This window comes from Halichoerus grypus, chromosome 2 (assembly GCF_964656455.1).
Source record: "Halichoerus grypus chromosome 2, mHalGry1.hap1.1, whole genome shotgun sequence".
NCBI classification, from domain to species: domain Eukaryota; kingdom Metazoa; phylum Chordata; class Mammalia; order Carnivora; family Phocidae; genus Halichoerus; species Halichoerus grypus.
The window spans coordinates 197,612,813-197,639,523 of NC_135713.1; the positions used below are offsets into that span (position 1 = coordinate 197,612,813).

General features: G+C 45.1%; 1 long non-coding RNA gene across 4 annotated transcripts; it reads left to right on the forward strand.

The window, feature by feature from the left end:
* The first annotated feature begins 1,844 nt into the window (after nt 1–1,844).
* Nucleotides 1,845–26,336, forward strand: LOC118529756 (uncharacterized). Of its 4 annotated transcripts, XR_004914282.2 has the most exons (7): nt 1,845–2,088; nt 16,124–16,234; nt 17,652–17,828; nt 19,138–19,305; nt 19,867–20,143; nt 20,620–21,244; nt 25,631–26,336. It is a non-coding gene; the product is annotated as an uncharacterized LOC118529756 (long non-coding RNA). The 4 variants fall into 4 exon arrangements; XR_004914280.2 differs by lacking the exon at nt 17,652–17,828; XR_013445435.1 differs by lacking the exon at nt 17,652–17,828 and having other exon boundaries at nt 25,693–26,336.
* The last annotated feature ends 375 nt before the right edge of the window (nt 26,337–26,711 follow it).

Sequence of the window (26,711 nt, forward strand, 5' to 3'; positions counted from 1 at the left end):
CCAGCTTTTCATCTGCTTTTTAAAAATTCCCCAAACTAACGTGACATTGTGGCTCTGCCCCTACCAGCTGTCTGTCCTTGGGCGCATTGCTGAACTTCTCTGTGCGTCTGAGTTCCCACTTACCAAACAGGGACCAAGATAGTATTTGCTTCGTAGAATTGTTATGAGTATGAAATGAATTAATATTTATGAACCACTTCGGGCAGCACCTGGTCCATGGTGATCATTATATATACTTGTTAAATAAACAGCACATCACTTGCAGGAATGATAAATATAAGCTTGCAGTCCATACTCCAGATTCCCCAGGGGAGAGGAATTCAGATCTTTTTTCTTTTTTTTTTTTGGTGAACCGCACTTTTCTTAATAGATATAGCTGATAAAGCCACAGGTCGAGCAATGAGGACGGCTATCACTTTATGCAAAATTGACACACATAAGAATTTCAGAAATGCTGTCTTCATTTGTGACTAATCTTATAAGCTTCTCCCCAGCCCAGACAGTCTGTCAAGCTAATAACACCAAACACAACTGGAAATGTTGTAAGGGGGTTCGTTTCAAGACACCACGAGATGTTTGTTTTTTTTTTTTTTAATTTATTTATTGGCCAGAGAGAGAGAGAGAGAGAGCACAAGCAGGGCAGAGGGAGAAGCAGGCTCTGCACTGAGCAAGGAGCCCGATGCGGGGCTCGATCCCAGGACCCTGGGACCATGACCTGAGCCGAAGGCAGACGCTTAACCCACTGAGCCACTCAGGCGTCCCGATTTTTTTTTTCTTAAAAGAAAAAATTCCCCTTACTTTATCTGCTGTGTAAGTTTGTGAGAACACCTGAGCTGCCCACACATGGGCCATTCTGAAAGCAGGGACATTGCAAAGGTACCACATGACCAACAGTAACAGCCCATCTGTTCTAGCGCATTCTCCTTTCTAGGTAGTTGAGCACTAGAAACTTTATCTATTTAAGTTCCAACAGAAAGCCCAGCACTATCCTGTTCACAGAGATGCCCCTTTAAGACGAAGTGAACATTTATGCAGGAGCTGGGTTGAATTTTACTTCATACGTGCGAACACCCCCCTTCTCCATTTCTCCTCCCTAAATCGGTGCTTCTCAAGTGGTGGGCTGGCGGTTTTGCCCCCCAGGGGACGTTGGGCGTACTGGAGACATTTCTGGTTATCACAGTTGATGTGGGGCTACCGCTGTATTCTAGTGAGCGGGTTGGGGCCAGAGAGGCTGCTCGCCATCCTATGATGCACAGGACGGTCCCCACAACGGAGAATGAGCCACCGCAAATGCCAATAGTGCCCGGGGTTGAGCCACCCTGCCCTCAATCAACAGCAACAATGACAATAACAACAGATTGCTGCAAAATTAAAGAGCACAAGCACAATATTTAAAACCGCTTTTCAGTATCTAAAGGCCCTGGGGAACTTGGGTGAGCCTACTGACGTACAAGTGATGTGCAGAAACACAGAATATTTCTGTCCTCCTTGAGCAGATTCTTACTAGTCTATCCTGGATTAGCCTAATTTGAGTTACCTTTGGGCTTGAAAGTCATGAGTGCATTTCTTAAGGAACTGCTGTGTATAACAACATCTTCTTGCTAATTAATTCTGGCCTCTCCTCGGTAAGTTTCTCTGTAGGTGGGATTTGTCCATCTTCTCGTGGATGCGAGGACCCCTGCCAAGAAAGGAAAGGCAAAGGAGCCGTCATTGTGATTCTGAGCCACCCAGTTTCAAACTCCTTTGAGTCCAGTGCCAGCCTTGGCAAAAACCCCTATTCCCCGAACAATGCTGTTTAAAAATCTGAAGGCAGCTGCTTGGGAGAGAAGTCCAAGATGGTAGAGAGGGACAGCAGAGCTCCCGCTGGCTCCCCGTCCGCTGTGTTTTGATCAAAGCCCTGCTTCTCTGTCCCTTCTGTGTGCAGCCAGATGGAAGGCATTGTTGGGCACCTGTTTGCAAAGACTTGGTGTTTACTCACAGGACGGCCCCGTGGGGAGGCTCACCCACACCTGCAAGTGCTCAGTAGAGACAAGACTGACAATTCCAACACCCCGTCTGGAGGGGCCCATCCTAGTGAGTCAACCATGGGTGAGTGTTGGGTCCCACTGAGGGACCAAACTGTGCCCTTGGGTGGCATTGACAGGATTGGGGCCAGGGCAGGGGAGAAGAGCAGAATGAAAGGAAGGGAGTGTGCAGAAGAGAAGAGAGGGGCCATGCCATGTGGGTGGTTAAGTGGGCTCAGCTGAGGAACAGACAGGCTGGGCCCCAAGATTGGAGTCGCCCCTTGATCAGGCACAGACCAGCCCAATGAGGCCAGACTCAATGCCTTCCGGGGTCTGAATCCCATCGTTGGGAGAAATCTCTTGGATTCTCTGCCTGCCCTCCCCAGGATCCTGACCTATGTTCCTGTCCTTGGCTGGGAACCTTGACTCACCGTTTGGACCTCAGGCAAGCTCTAGCCTTAGCTCTCAGTGACCGGGACCTCGAGCTGCCTGCGAAAGGGGGAAAAGGAATTGATTCTGTCCCCAGGATGGGAGGCCTCTGAGGGTTTTGCCAGCCGTCGCTGATGCAGGGCGGTCATGTCCCTGACTGGGGAGCTGGGGTGCTCCCTTACACGGCATCCTGCAAATCGGCAGGAAGCTCCTCCCTCCCCAGGTCTGGGGTTGGGGTCCCCCACTCACAGCCACTGCCTTCATTAGGACACATTGAAAGGGCTCAAATACATTTTCATCCAACTCTAAGGCATCAAAGAAACCACGTCCACAAACCCACGAATCAATCGTATGCGTTATTTACATTTCTCCATTTTTCATCTGTAAAAATATATGTTTTTATGCAGTCATAATTGCAGAGCATAAATATTTCATTCAGCCTTATTTCCTGTATATTTTTCCAAGGTTCTACCTAGTGACCATATTTATTATTTTTTTGCTTCCTCCTAATGTACCACCGAGTTAATGACACTGAAACTTACTTCACTCTTCCGTGATCATCCAACATTTCTTTTGCCTTTGGATTCTTGCTATTACAAAGAGGTCATAAACATCTGTATACAACTAGTTCTTTTTTCTTCTTCTCCTTCTCCTTCTTCTTCTGAATTATTTCCCAAAAGTAAATTTCTAGGAGTGGGATTCCTGGATCAAAGGAGACAAACGTTTTTATGGTTCTTGATATCCACGGCCAAATTACTTTTCAAAACAGGTGTATCAATTCTCATTTCCAGAGAGATGTAGGAGTATGTAGCCATGGGGGCAGGGGCAGGATTTAAAATTTTCAAAATAGAGTTTATTAGTTTTTTTTTTTTTCTTCCTCCTACCCGTAATTGGGGATTTTCAGCCTGTGGCAATCCTCTGGCTATGCTTCAAGTGGTTTTCATTTATAAACGCTGTGTCTTTACGTTCCTGTAGCCTGTTATTAGAAGATCCAAATGTGGGTACCAGGGCTGGTGGAGGGGGGGTTGCTCACTGGAGAGGCAATGGAATGAGAGCCGGGGTTAGGTGATGGATTAAAGGGGGGTAGGACAACATGCCAAGGAGATAAGATAAACTCTTGGGTCTCTGGGTGGGATGCTTGGATGTTGGCGTCTTGCAGAAGACTGGGACTGGAGGAGGACCCGACTGGGGTAGAAGTGAGTCGGGATGGGTGTCATAGCTGTGGTCATAGTAAAGAGGAAACAGAGCATCGAACATGGAATGCGATTTGGAACGTGGTGGGTTCCCATCCCAGCTCTACCACTTAGAGGCTGCATGCACTCCGCAAATTATTTCATATCTCTGATTCTCAGTTTCCTTGTTTGAAAGATGGGACAGAAGTATGTCCCTCATGGGGCTGTTTGTGAGGATTAGATGAGATGGTGTATGTAAAATGTTCAGCTCAGTGCCTATCACTTAGGGAGAACACGATGTAGGGTAACTACGTTATTGTTTTTAATAGACTGCATTAAATAACAGTGTTTTTCTACAAGTGCTTTTCCAAGATGCAAAAAACAAGTATTCACTGGGACAATAAGGGTTGTTTTTTTGTTTGTTTGTTTAAAATTTGGGCTACTACTTGCTGTTACCTTAGAAATGCTGCCTTCATCACTGATGCATTCAGCTGTGGGTTGACCAAGCTAGGCTTCACCCAACCAAGGGTGAGATGCCTATTGTTTTTAAAGTGAAGGTCCATTTCCAAGGTCTGAATGACTTAAATGGCACATTGTATAGAAAGCATGTAGTACAGTGCCTGACTTATTAGTCGCTAAGCAAGTTCTAGCTATTAATAATATTATAGTTACTTCCATTAAAGGGGCAGTAGAAAACAGGGATAAATTATGCTTTAAAATATAATTCTACAGTCTTTTTGAAATTAGTTCACCTTCCTAGTTACATTTGAATTAAGCCAAGACTAAAATCATTTGGTATGCGTGGAATCCCACTTCAACTGATCGTCAAAAGTTGCATCCATGAGTGTTTATTTTCATTTGCAATCACTAGTTAGGATGAAAATGGTTATCAAGGCTTTTTAAGCTCCTGCTCTTTAAATTAGCATGGATTTAGGAGTAAAGGATTAGGACAGCATCCTGAAATGTCCATGTTACTATTTAATACAAATAAGCAGGGGCGCTTTTTTGTCTCTACTTGGAGAGACATAATTTTCATACTATTGTTTAGTTCTTTCCCTATGATTTCCTTTAATTCTTTTTTTATTTACTTTTTTAAAATTTTATTTATCAGAGAGAGAGAGAGTGCACAAGCAGGGGGAGCTGCAGGCAGAGGGAGAAGCAGGCTTCCCACAGAGCAGGGAGCCCCATGTGGGACTCGATCCCAGGACCCTGGGATCAGGACCTGAGCCCAAGGCAGATGCTTAACCGACTGAGCCACCCAGGCGTCCCTAATTCTTTTTTTAAATTGAAGTACAGTTGATACACAATGTTACATTAGTTTCAGATGTGCAACAGAGTGACTCGACAACTATAGTTATGCTGTGTTCACCGCAAGCGAGCTACCATCTGTCACTGGGGCAGTGCTATTACAATAACCAGATCATCAGTTCTTAATATCAGCACCAGCCAGCAAATGCAGCCATTGGTTGTGTTTAGGAGGACCACCCAGGTGGGTTTTCCCCGCAAATTTCCACCTGCTTTGCCACACCTGTCCAACAGCCTCATCCCTGGATAATCAGGTGTCGGGCGAGGAGCCCCCACCTGGACTGGTGGGTGGAGGGAAAACAGAAATCTAAGCAATTTAGTCAAGGCTGATATAAAATGTTTGGGGTTCCTTACCCGCCACTGTATTTCCAACTCTTTGTTTCTCTCAATCTCTCACCCCAGATTCCAATAAGAACAGATGTAAAGACCCGAGGCCAGTTAAATTTTCAGAATAGGAGAAGTCTCTTTTGGAACTAGACTAGAGTCATCACCATCCATTTCTACTTCGGCTGAGACTGATATGGGGAGCTTGAAGGTGTTGTGGAGGGAAAGGCATCAGCCGAACATGTGTTCAGCTGCTATAATATTATTAGCCACACTCCTAATTAATCCCCCCGAATCCCAGGCATTTTTCCTTCTGTCCTTGGCTCAAATGAAGGTGCGTTAACAACTCCTTGCCGCCCGAGTTCCTAAATGAGCCCCACACCCTTTGCCAGAGCTGCTATAATTTTATCAAAATGGGACCCATTCCCTTTGATCTCCTCTGGTTCTTAAATCCAGCAGTTGTGTGTTCAAACATCAATAGAAATGGGGTTTCAAGCTTCCTCTTTCATTATCTTTCTCAAAGATAAAAAAAAAAAGAGCAAAAGGGGAAAAAATATCCTAAGCTTTGTAGATGAGGCAATATTTTTATAGTAATTTCTTTATCTGATTTAATCAGATCAACAAAAGTTGTTGTTTCGAAATATATGTCCACTCTCATCTCTCTATTTTAAAGGTGGCTTTTCTTAAAAATAAATAAAACCAGCATACAACTAACACCACCCTCTGCGTCCTCGCCTGCAAAAGCAGGAGGCCCCCTGCATGGTCCATTACTGTAGGTGAGGGGAGGTTTCTGTGTGTTCTCCAGCTTTGGAGGTCTTGAGGTGAGTCTGAGAGCTTTGTGATCAAGGATGAGATTCAAGCCTTCCAATGAACTACCCCATTTTTCAAAAAGGAACTTTGTGTTCTTGGCAGTGTGGGGAGAATAGACTTCTAGATTAGAATAATTAAATATCTGACCCACGACTCCCCAAATGCCTGTGGCTTCTTGGGCTTTGATGTGGGCAGCTTACTGTAGAATGGAAAAGTACAGCTTCTGCTCAAGGCCATCAGCATCTGGGAGTGAGGAAGGCTAACAGTGAAGAACTCCAGGGTCTCTGGCTTGAAAACAAACAGACAGGACCCCAGCCAGAGTATCTGGGCAGTGGGAATGTAAGCACGCACGACTCTTGCAGACATAACTCTTTCCCTTGGCCAATGGCTCATCCCTCCGCCAACCTCCAGAGCCTTATCTTGAACCCCACTGTCTCTCCCTCCATCCACCCTCATTGGCCTTTCCCAGTTCCTCCTTCTTGCTGTCTCCCTCCTGCCAAAAGCCTTTGCCTAGGGCCATTCTCTCTGGCTAGAATGTTTTCATCTCCTTTCTCTTTATATATTTAACCCCAATTCGTTTTTACCTCTCTGCCCAACTGTGTATTACTTAGAGTAGGACAGGCTAAATTGTAGTAACAAACAGCCTTTGGAAACTCAGTGGCCTAACACAACAAAGGTCTGTTTTCTACTACCATTATTATTTTTTTAGAATTTATTTATTTGAGAAAGTGAGAGCACCAATGGAGGGACAGAGGGAGAGGGAGAAGCAGACTCCCCACTGAGCAGGGAGTCTGATGCGGGCCTTGATCCCAGGACCCTGGGATCATGACCTGAGCCGAAGGCAGCCGCTTAACCAACTGAGCCACCCGGGCGCCCCTTCCTACTACCTTTAAAGTCTTCTGTGTCTCTCAGCTCTCCCAGGTGACAACTCGAAGCAGCCACTCAGGGATCCAGGATCTCCCCCATCGTCTGCCTCTGCCATCTTGGAGATGGAAAAGTGAGAATATAGAAGATTGCATGTGGGATATTTGGCTTACCTCATTTCTGCCTTTACTCCATTGGCCAAGACCTAGTCACGTGGGCTCACCTGGATGCAAGAAAGGCTGGGAAATGTAATCTTCTTATGACCATGTAGCATTGTTTCTGCAATTGTCATTTCCTCAGTAAGCCTTTGTTACCTCCCCGATGGGATCAGCTCTCCCAAGTTCAAAGCACCTGTTTACTCTCTTTTTTTTTCCCTCGGAGCACTTGCTGCAACTGCAGCGTTACATTAGTTTGTGTGATGACTTGGTTAAAGTCGATCACCTTGAATGTACTATAAACCCCATGAGGGCAGGGTCCTATCACGGCCTGCCTGAAACACAGCAGTGCTCAAGTAATGTTTGTTTGTTCGTTTGCTTTTTGAAGGAGGAAATTAATCAATCTGGCCACTTCTTAGGACAATGCCAGGCAGGGCCGAGGACCCCACTATAATGCAACCTCTGCCCCTGGCAGTTTGGTGTCTACACTGGAAACCAGATGTCTACACAGCCATCTTTTACTAAGTGGATTCTGTGCTGGGCCTGATACTTGGAGTCACTCCTGAATCCATATCCCAAGAAGGTGTTTCTGATTGGCTGAGCCTAAATCACATGACCATGTCTTTGTTGCATAGAAGGATGGAAAAGTAGGTATCTGGCTCCTATCTTGGGGAAATGCAGACCGTGAAGGGGGAAATAACCCAAATATAGGGAGTATGCTCAAAGGTAGTGGGTGGCTCCAAAAAAAAAAAAAAAAAAAAAAGGCTACTGTCCATATAGGAAGTTTCAGTTCCGTATGGAGCCTGGGGTAGGGTTTGGGGTGATGTTAGGAAGGCACGGAGGGGCCAAACGGAGACTCCTAGAGTGACCCTAAGAGCACGAAGGGCATGCCAAAGTTGTTTTGGGTCTCTTTTTCAAAGTTTGATGAAAAACAGAGGACTATAGAGCTGAAGATGGTGAAAATATATTTTAAAAAATCTGAGTCTAAATATAAATCGTTTCGGCCTTTCATGTTGTTTTTCACTATTTTGCTTTGTTTATTTTCTCCTGAACTTATTTTTAAAAATCAGATAGCAGTGAAAACCTTGAGGAGCAGATGGTGGGGGGAGGGGCTTAGGATAGCTCCAGCCCACCCCCTCCCTCAGCCCGGCCCCCCAAGGCTTGGGTTTTCAGCTGCTTCTGCCTGGACTCAGGCCCTCTGTCTCCATCGGGTGAGATGATGGTCTGAACCAGGCCCCTTGATCATTGGTGGGGTGCTGGGGGGTGGGAACCTAGCAGCACAAAGTTTCCCCTTCATCCTGCCTGGCAGGGCACGCTTTGAGGAATGCCGGGCGTGCTGGCTGTCAGCCCCGAGCATCTTCCAAAGGAGACTCGGCGAGCAGGTGGTGGGGGAATATGTATTGCCCGGCACTGACAAAGACTTGGCATCTTCGTCAACCTGCAGAAGACAGAGTATATTGCCAAGCAGACCTAGAGCCGGGGATAAGTGGGGGAGGGGAGAGCCTTAGAATCTGAGTCTTGAGTCTGGCTGTAGGCCAGTATGGAAGTCACCCTTCAGACAAGATCTGTGTGGTGGGGGTGGGGAATGACAGAGAGCATACAGCCCAAATTCCCTTTGATTAGCCTGCAAAAGCTGGAAGAGATGCAGAAGAACCTACCATAAGGTCCACATTTTACAACAGCCAGAGGATGGTAAAAAATATTTATTTATTTCTTCCAGTCAGTCTGTTTGGGCCTATCATAATGCTCCCTGGAGAGACACTTGGATGTTACTTCTCTCTCTTTCTCCTGTATCCGTTAGGAAAGGCTGGTTCTTGCTGCAGTAACAAAAACCCTTCAAATCTCAGCAAATCTCTGTGGCTCACTCGCTGCACGCATCCATGATGGGTTGGCATCATGGGCCCATCTGTGCTGCCCGGTTGATAGAGCGACCACCATCATGAACATTACCAGCCACCATAGCAGAGGGGAGAGAGCTCTGAAGGATCTCTCAGTGGCAATTAAGTGTTCTAGCGCAGAAGCAACACCACTTCTTCTTGGGTTAATTGGCCAGAACTATCTACCTGGTCCCACCCAACCACAGGCGGGCTGGAAAATGCAATCTTAGATGCACAAGAACTAGAAATACAGGGTGAGAAGCCCTAAAGACTACTCACTACCCCATCTTCTCCTCCTGCCAGGATCCTCTGCTCTCTTTTGACCCCTCTGGCCTCCTCAAAAGGTCCCATTCCATGAAGAAGGCTCCAGGTCAGGTCCTTTGGGTTCCAGGCACACCTCTTACTTCCAACCTTCAGTATCAATGGAAGAGGACATCGTTAGATTTTCATAGTGAAGCATCTTCAGCTTTCTTGTGTTATTATTGACGGCCTCTCCTAGCATTCCTTTAGAAGGCTATTTTGCTGAGAAAGTCTGTTCTTTCCTACTGCTCTACTGAAGACTTCCGGGAGTGAGGGGAGAGAGGGAGAAAGAAGTTGATGAGGGAGAAAGAAAATCTTATCTTGATGCATACTTGAAGTTTTCTCTTAGAATTAAAGACATGATGCTTACAGTTCACTGTCCTGTTTCTCTGGCCCTGGGTGAGGGATAACATTGCCCTCTGCCACTGCTGTACAATGGGGTTTACACAGGGATGGATTCATGCCAGTAGTTCTCAGAGGGTACTCACTAGATCAACACCAGCAGCCCCATCTAGGGACTTGTGAGAGATGTGGCTTCTTGGTCCCTTCCCAGACTTACTGAATTGAAATCTCTGGGGGTGGTGTCCAACAATGAACACACTTAAAGTTTGAGATCCACTGGTATACACCATCACTTTCTATGTGGCCTTGGGCAAGTACCTGAACCTGTCTGAGTCAGCCTTCTGATCTGCAAAATCAGAATGGAGATACCCACATGGTGAGGCCCATGGCTCTTGGTACAGAGTATCCAATACAGAGTTCTTTTTTTCCCCCTTCTTTTCCTCCCCGTGGCAAATTGTTCTTTCCCAAAATGGCCACAGCAATATCTCCCATCCCACATGTTCTTTCTTTTTTCTTTTTAAAGATTTATTTATTTATTTGAGAGAGAGAGAGCACGAGCAGAAAGGGCAGAGGGAGAGGGAGAGAGAATCCCAAGAGACTCCTTGCTGAGCACAGAGCCGGCCACGCGGCTCGATCCCAGGACCCTGAGATCATGACTTGAGCAGAAACCGAGTCAGATGCTCAATCAACTGCACCACTCGGGCACCCCTCACATGTTCTTTGTATACTGTGACAGTCCTCCCATTGAGTGGTGGGGTCCACGACTCTCCCTTAAACCTGGGAAGACCTTTGTGACTGCCTCAATCAATAGAGTATGGCAGAGACCACTGTCATGTGACTTCTGAAGTCAGAGCACAAGAATGCATGCATTTCTACCTTGCTGTCTTTGGGCTCTTGAAATCCAGCCACCATACTGTGAGAAAGCCCAAACTAGCCATGTGGAAAGACCAAATAGAGAGGCAATGTGTAGGCCGACAGCCAACTGCGGCCCCCGCTGACAGCTGATATCAACCATCAGCTGTGTAAGCGACAGAACTTCCAGATGATTCCAGCCCCTGGTGGTTGCACCAACCCATCAAGTCTTCTTTTCTGAGGTATCAGACATTGTGGAACAGAGAGATCTATCCTCATGGTGCCCAAACTGCTGCCCATATAAACTGTCAAGATAATATAGTGGCTGTTTCATGCCAGTATGTTTCGGGGTGGTTTGTTATAGAGTGCTAGAACACTGATGTGCTCCCCACATGTTGACCTGGGAGTTCAACCACGCTGGCTTAGGGCTTCCAAGAGTGGAGGGGCAGAAGCTGGTGAGAGTGAGAAAGAGATGTGCATAAAAGGCAAAGCCCCACCTCCCCCACTCTTGCAGGAACCCCGAGGCAGTAGAACTCTGAAAGGTAAACAGTACGGGGTTGAGATGGAAGAGAATGTTCAGCTGCTATTCACCAAGAGATGGTCTCTCCTGGAGTTCCCACCAGGCTGGACCCTAACGTTGGCCTGGCTCAGAGCAGGACTATACGTGGAGGCCCACCTATCACAGGTCTACATGGTGAGACATTCAAAGTAATAAATCAAGCCAACACACTGTGAAGAGTGTCCCATTCTCCCTCTGTGACATATAGAAGTTCCGGATGACGTGGAAGGCCAGGTACAGATTCTTGGTTCTTGCTGGAAGGTACTGATATACGAGGGTCCAGCTCCTAGTTCATGACCTGTCTTCCTTCACTCTCCACCCTCAGCTCCATCCCACACAGTCTCAGGATCCTTATTTGTAAAATGAGGCTCTGGGTGCTATCACCTTCTCAGCGTGCAATGAGAAATAAAAGCAATGAGCATGCGCTAGCAAGCAGTAATTGCTCAATAAATAAGAAGAATAATAACAGTATTTTGATGTTAAATATTTCAAGTGCTATCATTTGGAAGAAGACTTTGATCTATTTTGTAGAGCTCTAGGGTATATAATTAAGACCAGTGGTTGGAAGTTACAAGAAAGCAGATTTGGTTCAACCTAGAAAAATCTGTTGACAATACTCTGAAAATGGGTTGAAGTCCTTTGAGAAGTAGAAAGGTATCAGATGGGAACTGGATGAGGTGGCCTTAAAAGTTTACCTCTAGGAAAGAATGAAGGGGGGGAAATCAGAGGGGGAGAAGAACCATGAGAGACGATGGACTCTGAAAAACAAACTGAGGGTTCTAGAGGGGAGGGGGGTGGGAGGATGGGTTAGCCTGGTGATGGGTATTGGGGAGGGCACGTTCTGCATGGAGCACTGGGTGTTATGCACAAACAATGAATCATGGAACACTATATCTAAAACTAATGATGTAATGTATGGGGATTAACATAACAATAAAAAAATTAAAAAAAAAAAAGTTTACCTCTAATTCTGACTCTGTGTGAGATCATCTTTTGACTTTGGATGTGTGCTTGAGTTTTATCTTTGGGATTGATGCCTCACCTTGATCTGTATTTTAGAGGGTTAACCTTTGGTGTTCAGGCCCCGTGTGCCCACAATTTACACATCACATCGTACATTTAAGTAGAAGCCTGGTAAAGCTCTTTGAAAGAATCAACTTAGCATCCTGTGCAATTATAATAGTTAGGACTACTGTAATTCAAGTAATTAAAGCCCAACGAGCTTAGCAAAAAGAGAGACTTTCCTGGAAGAATACTAAGGAATAATATGAAATCCAAAGGCCAGTTGAATTGCAAGTAGCACGAGGGGCAGGAAAACAGGTGGGGCTCAGGGCCACCAGGGACCAGGAACTGAGACATCATGGAGATATCTTTTCCCTTCAGCTTTCTGTCTTGCCTCCAGCAGTCCCCCTTTCCTCTCATGGGCTTTGTCCATAAGGTGGACCACATGGAGCTCACCCCATTGCACAGGCTCATACCATACAACTTCAGCTGCCAGAAAGCCTGGCTCTCTTTTGGCGGTCTGTCTCCCATTTCTCAGGAACGTATTGTGATTGGCCCAGCCCAGCCCGGGGCACCTGCTTTTGACCAATCACATGTGACATAAAATGGCTGCTCTTGCGATAGTGTGTGGGGGAAGGGATGGGGATGGAAGGGACAGGCTGGGGAAGCCAGACTGGGCAGATGCGTGTGCTGTCCAGGCCACAGATGTTAGACCCCTCTGCTTGGCCTTTGGCTCTGTTGGCTGGGTCTGGGGGAATGTGTTCTTGAACTTGGGTGGACTCTCATCCCCTCTTAGCTGGGGAACTCTTTGTTAGGAGTGACACGTTCTCCTAAATATGCTTCCTGAGATGAAAGATGCTTCTGGAACATCCTTGAATGACCACTCTGACATGCCTATCTTCTGACCAGAGTCCAGTGGGTTTCAGGCAGACCCAGTGGACTGAACTGTCCCATCATACCACTTAGTGCCCAAAATACTGCTGTAATCCAGACTTGTAGGCTGAAGGGGTGGTGGCTGAGGTTTCTGGAGGGGGTCAGATGGCAAGAAGTGATCTGAGGTGCTGCTAGCTATCATGAGGCAGGGTCGGGTCTAACATAGCAGGACTTCATTCTCACGGAAAAGTTTAAATCCCAATCCTGCACTTCGAAGACTCAAAATTCTCTGGAGAGTCTTTGGAAGGAAGTCTTGGGTGAGGTCAGGCCTCAGTGGAGCTTGCCAGGATATGGGATTGTGTTCACACCCTTGTATTTTGGACTGTGTCTGGGATATTCTTTACACACACACTATAAGTATATAAATATATATCTATGCATGTATATGTGCACATACAGATACTATAAACACACATATGCATATACATGCAGAAATATACACACATATACACAACATATATGTATGCATATAGATATGTATTTCTTTTTTTTAAATCATGATGATCTTGTTTTAAATCATGGTGCTCTCTTCACACTTCCTTTGCCCTCCCCTGCAGGTTGGCAATCCTTGTATCTCAACAGCATGCTGCTTTTTTAATGGTGGATCACAGCAAACCTGGGACCCAAACAAGAGACGTGGGTGGGGTGAGCCGTAGGAGTGGGGTGTTATTCTGCTGTTTGCAAGCCAGGGCTTGTGTTCACAGCGGGGCATATCCCAGCATCTAAGAGTGAATCTGGGCTTGTTCTTTCTCTTGGGGAAAGTGGGGGAGCTGTATTCTTCTGCCTGGCAGCCTCAGCGACTGTCTCCCTTGGGATGGCTGGACCTGTGGCTGGAGGGGAATGAAGAGCCAGCCCCCTGACTTACTCATCCCCCAGGGAAGGTGAAGGAACAAAGGAAGGGGAGGAGCAAGAATTTGGAGGGACTAGAAGAGAAACAGGTCAGCAATCTCTTGTTTACTTTCTCTCCTTGCCCCTTATCCTTAACGTTTCCAAGTCAGGAGCATCTTTCCCACAAAGCAACCCCCCCACCCCGCCCACCCCATCCCCCCGGCCCCACCGCCGGGGGTAGCGACTCCTCCTGGTGCTCACCTATATTCCTGTGTTTATCCCAGCAGGGGGCTCTCCTGGGTTTCACCGCACTGGAAATTTATATCAACTTGGGGAGATCTTTAAGAAAAAGAATCTAAATTATAAATGTGGAATGAGGTATAAACCCGAATATTTATTTAGAAGGATTAAATAAATTATGGAAATGACAAACTTTTCAAAGCAGACAAATACTACAAATGTTTACATTAATTAACTCCCTGACCCATCTTTATGTTTTTTTTCCTACATTTTTTGACTGTATATTTGTTGACTGCCTCTTCATAGGACAATGATTCTATAATGTTATTTCCTATAGAAAAATTAGAAAGGTAATGAAATCTTTCCCTTTAGCAGGTTGCTTGAGATGTGTTTATTATTTAATGTTAGAACACATCGAGCATGCAACTTCACATACTTGCTCTTTGTGCTCCTGCTTGCTATAGGTTTGTGCCCTACAGACTCAGGACTCTGATCCATCCTATTTCATACAATTTCCATCAAAAAATGAAACAGATGATAACTATGCTGGAATTAAAATTTTTTTTAAATGCTTAACACTAAAAAAATTAAAAAGTAAATAAATAAAACAAATAAATGTGTGTTTATGATTGTGTAGATTACATCACGGGGTTAGTCCCATCAGGAGGTAGAGGACTTTGGTCTTGACCAGACATCAATGAGAATCAGAGACTCTGCTTCAATTGTTCACGTCTGATGATTGGAAGGATGTCCCACAGACTGGCTTCTGGCCCCACACATTTCAAACCTTATTTGTCCTCCACTGCCCACAGTTTCTGGTGCTCATCACGCTGGGTGGATGGGCACAGTGGGTGGTAGGCTTCTTCCTGGAGACCACCGCTTCACTACAATGGCTAGCATTGACTTCCTTATATGTGGAGGTGATTGTGAACGACACAAATACATCTCACGGAACTCAAACTCAGTGCATCCCCGATTCAAGTTCTCGGCTGGATCCCCAGAATGCCAAGGCCACCCCAATGCTAGTGGACATGGGGCAGAGTGAAATGGAGGGCAAATCAGAGTGGAAAGAAGCAGTGGCCTTACAATGGCCTTACTATTCATCTTCCTTGGTGAATTTGACAAAATGTTCGACCACGTGAACACAGAACTAGGGCTCCTCCCAGAGATGTGATGGGCCCAGAAGCCCAAATCCACAATAAAACTGCCTCTCTGACCACAACTGAAAGTTCTAGTTGTCTGGCACTTTCATCAGGATGGGGCCTGCTTCTTGTCCATGCACGGGTCCACCGATGGTGTGTCAGTAAATCAGGCTCTCAAAAAAAAAAAAAAAAAAGCATATACAATAATAAATTGCACTAACCTAAAGAATGTGTCTCACGCGATTAACAGATAAAGTATAAAATCTTTGTATTATATATTCCATACAGCCAACTGATGCTCCCAGAATGCTTTCACTGATCTTCGTCATGCTCTTATGTCTGCAGCCAACCTATTACGATCTCAAGGGAAGCGAGTGTAGTCCTGACACGAAAGTTGACTGATCTTTTCATTTCTTGATGTAACAAGTAAGATGAGAGCAAAGTGATGAAGACCTATGTAGGAATTTCCTCATTAGTCACAGACGTGAGTGACTCCTTTGCGGAATTGGATAATGGTCTTTGAATGCTGGGAGAGCATTTCCTCAACGTTTTTTGTGTTCACACGGGAAAGGTGACAGGAATGACACACTATTAACTGTAACCTGCATTATGAACATCTTCCCTCTCTCTTCTTGAAGTGCGGGTCGTCAACAAGAGAACAACACATCAAGCTTTGGTCTGTAGCCCTTGTCCATTTCTGTGGTGTAACTACCCCGACCAGGGCTGATTTCGAGTGGCCCACGTGAACCTCCCTGACTGAGCAATTGGGAGGTGCCACCCAATAGCACACTGCCATATGCTATTTCCACCTTACAGATGCCACAGATGTAAAGAACCTGACAGGCACGGATAACAGGGACACGTAGTAAAATAGTTCGTGTGAGGTTTTGAGTTTTTATTGCTTTTGTTTTCAATATGATTTATTTAATTATGCCTGAATATGATTGAATTTTAAATAATGGCTTTGTTCCGCAACTGATTTACAGAATTCCCTAAAGCTTAACAACGGGCACTTGTGAGCCGGTCCTCGCCAGCTCCAGCTGGGGTGTCCCGAGTGCTGAGCACAAGGCCGGGCATGGAGAAGGTTCTAGACACAGGTGCGTCTCATGGACGAATGCTTTTCAGCATGACTTGTCTCTGACTCTCTGAGGGCCTGGGCCAGTCGCTTACCCTCTTTTGTCTCCATCTCAGCCAAGAGGCTATTAATGCTTACTTCATAGAGGTGCTGGGAGTTAATTAAGGTTCACTAAGTGCTTTGAAATCCACGGATGAAAGGCCCAGTGGGGGAGAACTTTATTATTATTCCATGTATCATCTTAATAAGTGTAAGGTGATGATAGCCACCTGGCCCTTTTCATCTTCAAAGTGTTCTCCAGACATTAGCCAATTAAACGTCACCATTCCCTGCCCAGTCAGTGGGTGTCCTCTAGAGAGGGAACCAGACGGTGAGTGGGCAACTCTTTCACCCTTGGCCCCCAGGGAGTGGGGGGTCAGAGGCAGGATCTTGGCTCTTCCAGCCTCAGCCTTCCGCTGGGGCTCGACTTCCTCCCCCTCAGCCCCTGTGCTCTCTACTGCTGGGTGGTGGGGACGCCTGCACAGGCCCCGGGGTTCAGCCACCATTTTGCTTCTTCCATGATGTGTGTGATGCTACCCATCCAATGTCATCCGTTCTAAGGTGCATCTTTTCTCTCACATTTGAACATCCCTGAAATCTATATGTGTCTTACAGCCGATGCAGGATGACAGCTCAGTTGGAAGTGTCTTCCTTCTCACGGGTTCATAAAATAATAGGTAGGGTTGTTGCCACACTAGTTGTTGTCAGCAGTTGCTGAGATAGGATCCTGTTACTCATTCTAGAACTTACAGCTTTGTGGCTTATTAGGCAATAAACTCATTTTTGGAAGAACCTTTTTTCCCCATGTCTCCGTTAGCACAGTATTATATGGTTGCTATATGATGTGGAAAATGCAGGTAATTAAGATAAAGAAAAGGCGGCAAAAGTCCTCAATCTCAAATTTTCTTGTGCTATTGTCATGGTGACAGAAATGACACACTTTTAACTTTAACGTGCATTATTAACGTTTTTTTCGGTCACTTCCTTAAATCTAGATAGTCAAGAGAACCATAAATCAGCCTTGGTCTGCGGCATTTGCCAGTTTCCTTGATGTGAATACTCAGGGATCAATGCCAATGGCGTATTGCTGTATTTCCTTCCCGGCTTTTCTCTTTTTATTATTGGGAACATTTCCCTCCTCTGGTTATAAAAAGTAATTTATGTCTCCTGTAGAAAAATCAGAAAATACAAAGTCCAGTAGAATATAAAATACAAGTCACTGATAACCCCATTGCACAGAATGGCCGCTTTTAAAATTGTAGTAACCATTATATTTCTATATTGCATAAGTAACCTGTGTTAATTATAAAGAATAAACAAAAAGAAGACAAAATCTACAGTAAGGTTTATGATGAATTTCCTTCTACCAATTATTTATATTTGTCTTTATTTCTATCTAGAAACATCAATATCTGTATTTATATCTATATACACACTACATTGAAGACATAAGTATGTATAATTTTAACTTGTGTGCTGTTCAACAATATTGACCAGAACTAATCATATATATCAACAGTCCCCAACTTACAGTGGTTTGTCTTATGGCTTTTCAACTTTACGATGGTGCAAAAGCGGTACGTATTCGGTAGAAACTGTACTTCCAATTCTGAATTTGGATCTTTTCCCAAGCTAGGGATACGCGGTCCGATCCTCCCTCGTGATGCTGGGCAGCCCCAGTGACCCTCAGCTCCCTGCCAGCCACACAACCATGACACTTAAAAACCAGTACACTGACAGCCATCCTGTACCCAGACAACCATTCTGTATGTCACTTTCAGTACACTGTTCAATAAAGCACATGAGATATCCAACACTTTATTTTTAAATAGGCTTTATGTCACATGATTTTGCCCAACTGGAAGCTAATGTAAGTGTTCTGAGCACGTTTAAGGTACGAGAGGCTAGAGGCAATAATGTTCAGTAGGTTAGGCATATTAAATGCATTTTCGCTTTATATTTTTAACTTATGATTTTTTTTTTTAATTAAAAACAAAGCAGCAATGACCATTTGTGAATATACATCTTTTCCAGGATCCTGATTCTTTCCTTAGGGTAGAGCCCTAGAATGCATACTACTGGATCCAAGCCTTCAGACTTGTTAAGATTTCTTTTTTTTTTTAAGATTTTAATTATTTATTTGACAGAGAGAGAGACAGCGAGAGAAGGAACACAAGCAGGGGGAGTGGGAGAGAGAGAAGCAGGCCTCCCCTGAAGCAGGGAGCCCAATGCGGGGCTCGATCCCAGGACCCCAGGATCATGACCTGAGCTGAAGGCAGACGCCTAACCGACTGAGCCACCCAGGCGCCCCTTGTTAAGAGTTCTTGATACGTATTACTAATCTGTTCTCCTGATCCATTAAACTAGTTCATATACCTGCAATTAGTCACTCATTTACATTTCTCTATAATACTTCCCACTTCTTTTAGGTCATCCAGAAAAGTCTTGGTCATCATCCTTTCTCAGTCAGTTGATTTGTGCTCAGGAAGATTAACACTGAAATGCTATCTAGCTACCTATCCTTCTATTTATGTATATATGTCTGTACTATGTATATGTTTAATATGTTATATTATATAATAATAATTTTTATATTATATAAATATATAAACAATATATAATATGTTAAATATAATATAACAATATATTATTAAATATATCATATATAATATAAATATATAAATATAAATGTATGATATTTTTATTATATATGATATAATATAATATATAAATATAATATATTATTAAATAGCATAATATATATTAAATATTATAATATATGAAAATATATTGTATTTATTATACAAATGTAAATAGATAAGTACACATGTACACACATATACATGTATCTTTTCATATCGGTCTTCTATCTCTATTTGGTTTCAGTTAATCTTAGAATGAAAGGCCAGAAGAAATCACCTAACGAATGATCTTCAGCAGAGTTCCCATGCATCCTGGTGGACTCCCAGAGCTTTAGCAATTTGATTCTGAGTGAAGAATGGCCCTTTGGTTACAGGAAAGATTGTGATGTCCGAGGAACACAGGTTTTTAAAGGTATCTTTTATTTTGTGATTGTTCATCTTCATGCTTATCATTTGAGGCAATATGGTCTTAATTTTTGGTTGGTGGGACCTGGGAAACTTTGCTCCCAAGGAACTTTAATTTGCATAAATATTTGATGAAAGGACATGTAGCAGTAGCTACATTGGGATTCAAGTCACAAAAAACGGATGCCTGATACATGATCCACTTAAATGAAGAGCTTATATATATTAGCCGATGGTGCCCCAAACAATTTCGTGATGTTTCGTTCAATAATTTACTTAATATATATATCAAATGAACACGTATTGCTCATCTACTGACTCTTGGGTAGATGATAAACATCGTGTGGGCTGGGCTTATCTTGCTTTGACAGCTGATGGCTCCTGAACGGTGCTGGGGGCCCAGGTTGAGAAGAGGCGTTGCTTGACGTTTGAGCGGGGAACATCAAAACCCCCTACTGTGTGATGTCAGCCGTAACTGACAAGTGCTCTACAACACGCATTGTAAAAACAGCTGCAGTGGTACCTCACCACCACTTGCTCCAAGAAACACCTCTTTCTCTTTTCCAAGTTCCAAATGAAGAGAGACAGAGAGACACAGAGACAGACAGACACAGAGACTGAGAGAGGAGATAGCTGGAGATAATCAGTGATAACATCTGGATGAAGAGGAGTCGCTTCGGCCCATTACAGGCCACAATGGGCTTTCTAACAGTGCGCTCCGACTTAGACATCGCTACCCACTCCCACTCCGGTGGAGCCGTGGCCCCCCTCCTGCCACGGCCGGGAGCCAGCCACGCGGCAGAGAAGGAATGGGCACGTGTTATCACTGCCACTCTGTGGCCAAGGTGAGCCCGGGAGGCTGAGCTGAGCGTGCCCAGGTCCTCCTGCCAACCTCACTGATTAGAGCAGCCGGTCTGCTCTGGGGGAGCAGGGAGGAGATGCGGTGGGAGGAGAGGCCAGGTGTCCTGCTGGTGGGAGCATGAAGCCAGGGGAATGGAGGCCCCTCGGACAGAGGCCCTAAGACTCGCCTGAGATCATGTTTCCTGCAAAAGTCAAAAGCCTTGGCCGAGCATCACGCAGGTTAGCAAAATTTCCATCCACATCAACACTGTCTCGTTCACTGGATGTGCAATTTTTGTGCCTCTTGGGCATTCTCTGAAACTGCTCGACAGATCACAGTTTCTTGTTTTCCAAGAGGGGTGTGATGTGTGCGTGCATGTCCTGTTCCCTGCTATCACCAACATCCTACCATTTATCTAAAATTTCTATTGACCTATAGAAATCTTCACATTTCCACTTCAGTCTTTTCTTTTTCTTTCAGGGCTGTTTCCCACAGAGAAATTGGTGTTGGTGAGTGCTGGTGGTGGTGACTGCTTTTCATTATCTCCGAGGAGTGACTTACAGAAGATGAGATAAGCTTCGGCTGCCGGGCTTACTCACTGCCGCCCCCTTCCCCAAGCCTGGGACCTGTACCCCCAGTCCTGCTAAGTAGGATTCAGATGTGTTCCTAAATAACACTACTTGGACCACTGGGATGTCTCATGAGGAGTTGAAATGAGAAATAGGCCATCTGCAAATGTCAAGGGTCTAGAGCAGAAATTGAAACGCTTTTCCTGTGCAGGATCAGATAGTAAATCTCTTCAGCTTTGTGGGCCATATGGTCTGTGTCCCAACCACTCAGTTCTGCTGTTGTATGGCGAAAGCGGCCGCAATGTGTAAACCAACGCACGTGACGGTGTTCCAATAAAACTTTATTGACAAACAACCACCACCACAACAACAACACCCCGATCTGCCAGATTTGGCTGGTTGCCTGGAGTTTGCCATCCTTGCTTGGGGATTCAGTGGCTTTTTCCTGAGTGCAGTCGATGGGAAAATATAATGGATGGCAGTCGTGAAATGTGGTCCAGTCCTCGCTCTGCCGCTGACCAACTGCGTGACTTTAGGTAAGTCGCTGAGCCCACCTCTGGAGCAGTTCAGTTTCCCCTTCTGTAAGATCACAGGGTGGATCTGTACCAGAGGTTGCAAACCCGCCCTTCACGTCTGCGTCTGGCCCACAGATGTGTGTTATTTGGCTCACGTCGTATCCAAAACATTTTGAATTTGTTTCCAACATTTCAGATGGGGGAGATTTCATATAAAAATCCAGATTTCTGGCTACTCTTGAAATATCAGAAAATCTGGCACCCCTGGGCCCACATTCTCTGACGGCTGCCCTTGCCCAAGGCCGAGAACAGGGTTTGGTTGCCCCAGGCAGGCATGCGCCCTTGGAACACAGCAGCCTCCCACCAGCCTGCTTCAGCCACTGAGGTTATTCCCTGACACCCGAGCGTCTTGGTTTGTGACCCCTGCAGGAGACCTCTGAGTGCCTTTGAGTTTAATAATCAAGTGTTTCCTAATTAGTCCAAACCATGAAGTCATTATTGTGCAGTGGATGCTTTCATGCTCTGTTTTCCCCTCGCCCTCCCCAAAGTCCTGCATCTTTTTGAAACCCCCCCGGGGCTGGGGAGACAGCACTACCCTGGGCTAGCCCAAATCAGCACATTCTGTCCCCTGGCCTCACAGTTGGTCCAGGGCTGGGTGTGTGACCCCATCAGGGTATCAGAGTGACTCTCAGGCTTGGCCTGGAATGCTGAGACGTTTCTCTGGGGAGGGAGGATGGGCCACGTGAGACCTCTGGCGGCTTTGGATTTTTTGTTACTGTGAGGGGAACCTCCCCTCCACCAGTGACCCCCGTCTTAGTCAGTTTGGGGCTGCTCTAACAAATGACCACAGCCTGGGTGGCTTATAAACAACAGAAATGTATTTCTCACACTTGTGGAGGCTGGAAGTCCAGCATCAGGTGCCAGCACGGTCGAGTTCTGGAGAGAGTTCTCTTCCGGGTTGCAGACCCGCATTCTTGTCTTGCCCTCACGTGGTGGACAAAGAGTTGGAGAGTTCTCTGGGGTCTCTTTGTAAGGGCACTAATCCCCTTGGTAAGGGCCCCACCCTCATGACCTAATCACTTTGCAAAGGCCCCACCTTCTCACGCCATCACACCGGGGTTAGCAACAAGGGACATCAGCTCAGTGACAAAAATGTGGGGGAGAAGGCATGACACACAGAAGACAAAACTGCTGTAAGACCCAGGGTGTGCCCCAGATTGATTGATTGATTGATTGATTGATTTCTCTCTTTCTTCTTTTTCTTCTTTTTCTTCTTCTTCTTCTTCTTCTTCTTCTCCTCCTTCTTCTTCTTCTTTGGTGGGCAACAAAGCAAAATCTATTGAGCAATAGTAAAGTGATAGTACAAAGCTCCCAAAGAGGGGGGACCCGAGAGGGTTGCCCCCCAAATTTCTTTCTGACTAAAATGATGTCATCTGAAGACCAGGAGTAATCTAAGTGCTCTCTACTGGAACATTTGCCGGAGTCACAGTCAACACCAGCATATAACTCCCCAAGGGTAAGGAGTTCCTTCTGTTTTTGTCAACAGTGGGATCCTCAGTGCCCCGAGCAGTGCCCAGCCCATTAGCAGTGCCCAGCCCGTTAGTACGTGGGGAATAAATGAATGCATTCGTGACGCACTTACCGCGTGATGGGAGCTGTGCGAGGAGCTTGGTGGTTGGTGTTCCATTTAATTCTCACAGCCCCTCAAAAGTAGGGGCTGTTACTGTCCTTGTACAGGAAGGGACAAGGGAGGTAGAGCAATGCTAAGAACTCACCAGAGTCCAAGAGCTGATCAGTGGCAGTAGCATCCCTGAGCATCTCTGGGGCTTCCTAATGCGTGGAAGGTAGGTGGCCCAGGAAGGGAGGTGATTGAGGATTGTAAAGGAATACATCCTCAATGGTGTTGAATCACGCAGGGCAGACCCCACTCCTCTTTGCAACTTTGTTTCAAGTCCTGGCCACGCAGAGACGCTAATCGCGCATCATGCGAGCTCCAGTCATCATGTTCCGCCAGGCAAGGAGAAAGGCTCAGCCTCCACTCAGCCGTGAGTGGCTGCAACACCTCTCTCACCTGCTTGTCTCCCTCTTCAAACAGCTCCCAGGCTCAGCACGCTCAGGACCCGGGGAGAATCTATTTGCGGTGCTTTGTTCCCACTGCTTTTATTTTTATAAAAATTTTTTTTTCCATTGAAGGCACTGATACAGTTTCCTTTTCTTTTTTTTTTTAAGATTTATTTATTTATTTGAGAGAGAGAGAGAGTGGGGGGAGGGACAGAGGGAGAGGGAGAGAGAGTCCCAAGCAGACTCCACACCAAGCATAGAGCCCGGCTCGGGGCTCGATCCCACGACCCTGACCTCATGACCTGAGATGAAACCAAGGGTCAGTCGCTCAGCTGAATGAGCCATCCAGGCACCCCTACAGTTTCCTTTTAAAATAAATATTTCAGTATTTACTAATGATAATATAATAATGGAAATACATACTTGAGTAAAATCTCTTGAGTCTCGCATATATGTAGCAAAAATCATGGAGGAAACACGATGATGCCTATGGAATCAGCCTTCATTGCCTCCTGAAAAGCCTGCGGAAATATGAGTTCTGGAGTGAGACAATAGGAGAACTCATTATTTCAGCCCAGCTTCTGTTGTTAGTGTTCCCCTGGTATAAGTAGGACCCCCCCAGAATCGGTCTGCAGGGGAGATGGTGTGGCAGGGCCAGGCACTGGCGGGGGGAGGGGCGGGGAAGAGCAGCCCGGAAGGAGGAAAGATGTGGTCCATAAGGGAGGGAGGGGGTGGGGATGGACACTGAGAAAGGGACAGCCCAGGGAGCTTTAGGAGATGCTCAAGAAGGCAGGGGTGCTTTGAGGGTAAAACAATTGCCTTCCGTGCTAATTTATCCCTCCCTTCAACAAGCTCGCTAATGACAACGGACTCACCCCCAGGGCAGTGCTTCTCAACCCTTTTCAATGCACACCTCAACAGCCAAGGCTTCCTTGGGCTTGACTTCCTGTAGTCTGTCTTCTGAAAATAACGTCTCCCTCCCCAATTCTGATACACAGGAAGGTGGCTTATGTTTTTTGAGAATGCCTGCTTAAGGATCCTTAACAACAAATTCCAACTCCTTCCCTAATCATAGGAACACTCAAGTGGAGCATGTATGAGGGGCTGGGAGTTCTCCAACCATTTGATTCCTTTTCAATTAAAACAAAATTAAGACTATTTAAAAAACTGTACTTAAGACCAACAGGTCGACTCACGGGTGCTGTCTTCCCAATCGTAACCTATCAGAAACCATCCATGTCTTCACTTAGCAAGGGCATATATTTGAACTGTTTGGCAATGTGTCATTGATTAGAAAGGATGAGCTGGTCTTTTTTTAAATTCAGGCTTGGCATGTTCGCTTCCATAAAATCGTTCACTGCCGCAGCAAGAGCGGCCGAACTCAAGCACATCTGCTCAGCGCATGTTCTTGGCATTGCTTTATCTTCAGTTACACCAATCACAAGGAAACTTACAACATGTCATCCCGATAATATTTTATTATAGATATATTTTTTTTGGTCTCATTCTAAGCGAAGGGTGCTTCTTCTCTCACTTCTTTATCTATGATAAAGAATGTAAGCCAAGGTTCGAAAGTGTATGTGTTTCAACTTGGGAATACAATTTCAAGCGACTTCTCTTTTGAGTCTTTAGACCAGTTTAATTAAAAGAGTATTCCGAAATTGCAAGGTGAGTGGTATAAAAACCAGACCACTGTCAACTTCTTACCTGTGTGAATCAGAAGTTTCATGTTACTGTTTAACCAAGATGAAAGTATAGGAATAATTTACACATTGGATGCTGAGGCTGCTTTAAGAATGAATTGTCATCTAGAATAGGGCCAGGCAAACATTTTAGGTGAAGGGCCAGATAGTAAATCTCAGCAGTTTTGTGGGACATACAATCTCTGTCACGGTGACTGAACTCTGCCTGCCGGCACCAAAGCAGCCACAGATAATGGGTAAAGCAAGGAATATGGCTTCGTTCTAATACTTATTTGTGGACCCTGAAATGTGAAATTCATATATTCTCACATGTCATGAAATATTGTTCTGATTTTTTTTCGCAACCACTTAAAAGTATAGAAACCATCCTTAACTCGTGAGCAGATCTTGGATCCACACCCCTCAATTTCACATTGTTTTCATCCATTGAAACAGCCTCTTGATGGTGGTAAACTCTGGGGGATGAAAGGAAATGTGATTGGAAAGAGACAGCCAGGAAAGGAAGGGGTTCAGCAAAGGGAGCGTCTCAAGTCCTGACAAGTTCAATTTCCTGACCTGGGTGCTGGTTATGAGACAGGGAAACTGAAGGGATCCCATAAAGGACTGCACTTTTTGCAACTTTTCCTGCTTCTATTCTTGCTAGGACCTGCACCCCCGCCTGACACACGCCTGATAGTACAGATAATGTATGTCCTCTTTGTAAAGGTCAAGGAGTTAATGATTTCTTTGGAGTCATCCAGCACAACAGATAACATCTAAGGAGTGACTGGGCGAGTTCATCACGAACATTTTCCAAGACCATTGACTCATCAAGACCCTTGGCTCCAGGGCATGAATGACTTATAAGGAACACCTAAACACTCGTCTTGGTTCCTGGATGCCTGAGAAGACACGTACGCAGAACCACATTCCTAAATTAAAAACCCCAGACCCCAAGCAAAGATGAGGTTCACCCTCCTTTCCTTGCTGAGTCTCCCAGACACTCTGTATCCGCACTCTCTCTATCCCTTCAATGAACTCTGCTCTCAGCTCCTGTTGGCTCGCCTTTGATTTCTATCTGCTGGACTCCCCACTCCCCCAGGGTCCTTGGGCCCAGCGATCCTGCGTCAGTTACATGGGTGTTTACTTTATAATTATTCATTAAACTGTACATTTATGTTCTATGCTTTGTGTATGTGTGTGTGTAAAGGTAACATTTCACAATGAAAATATTTGAAACTAAATGGCATAAATTAACATATAGAAAACACTATGGTTCTCGCTGATGGTGTAATTAGCAAATGTTATTTTGACTTTTATAAAATACATTACTAATTTAATTTAAATGACACTTTTGTTTATTTGATACGTTGACGTTTCATGTAAGATTTTATTAGAAAAATAAAATTCCACCGCTAAGAATGTTTGATAGCTGCTGTTTAATCGGCACTTACACCAATAGAATTTTTGGCATCAATGGAAATGTTCTATGTGTGTGCCGTCCACACTGGCTTGTGACTACTGTTACTGGATGGCACAGGTTTAGAGTTTTGTACTTGCCCTTTGATATTTATGCATGTTTGTCTGGGTTCAAATCTCAATTGCACCATTAGGTAGCTGTGTGACCTTGGGCAATTTACTTAACCTCTCTGTGCCTTAGTGCCTTCATTTTAAAACATAAATAATAAGAGTACCCACCCTATAGTGTAGTTGACAGGATTAAATGAGAAAACCTTATGCACCTA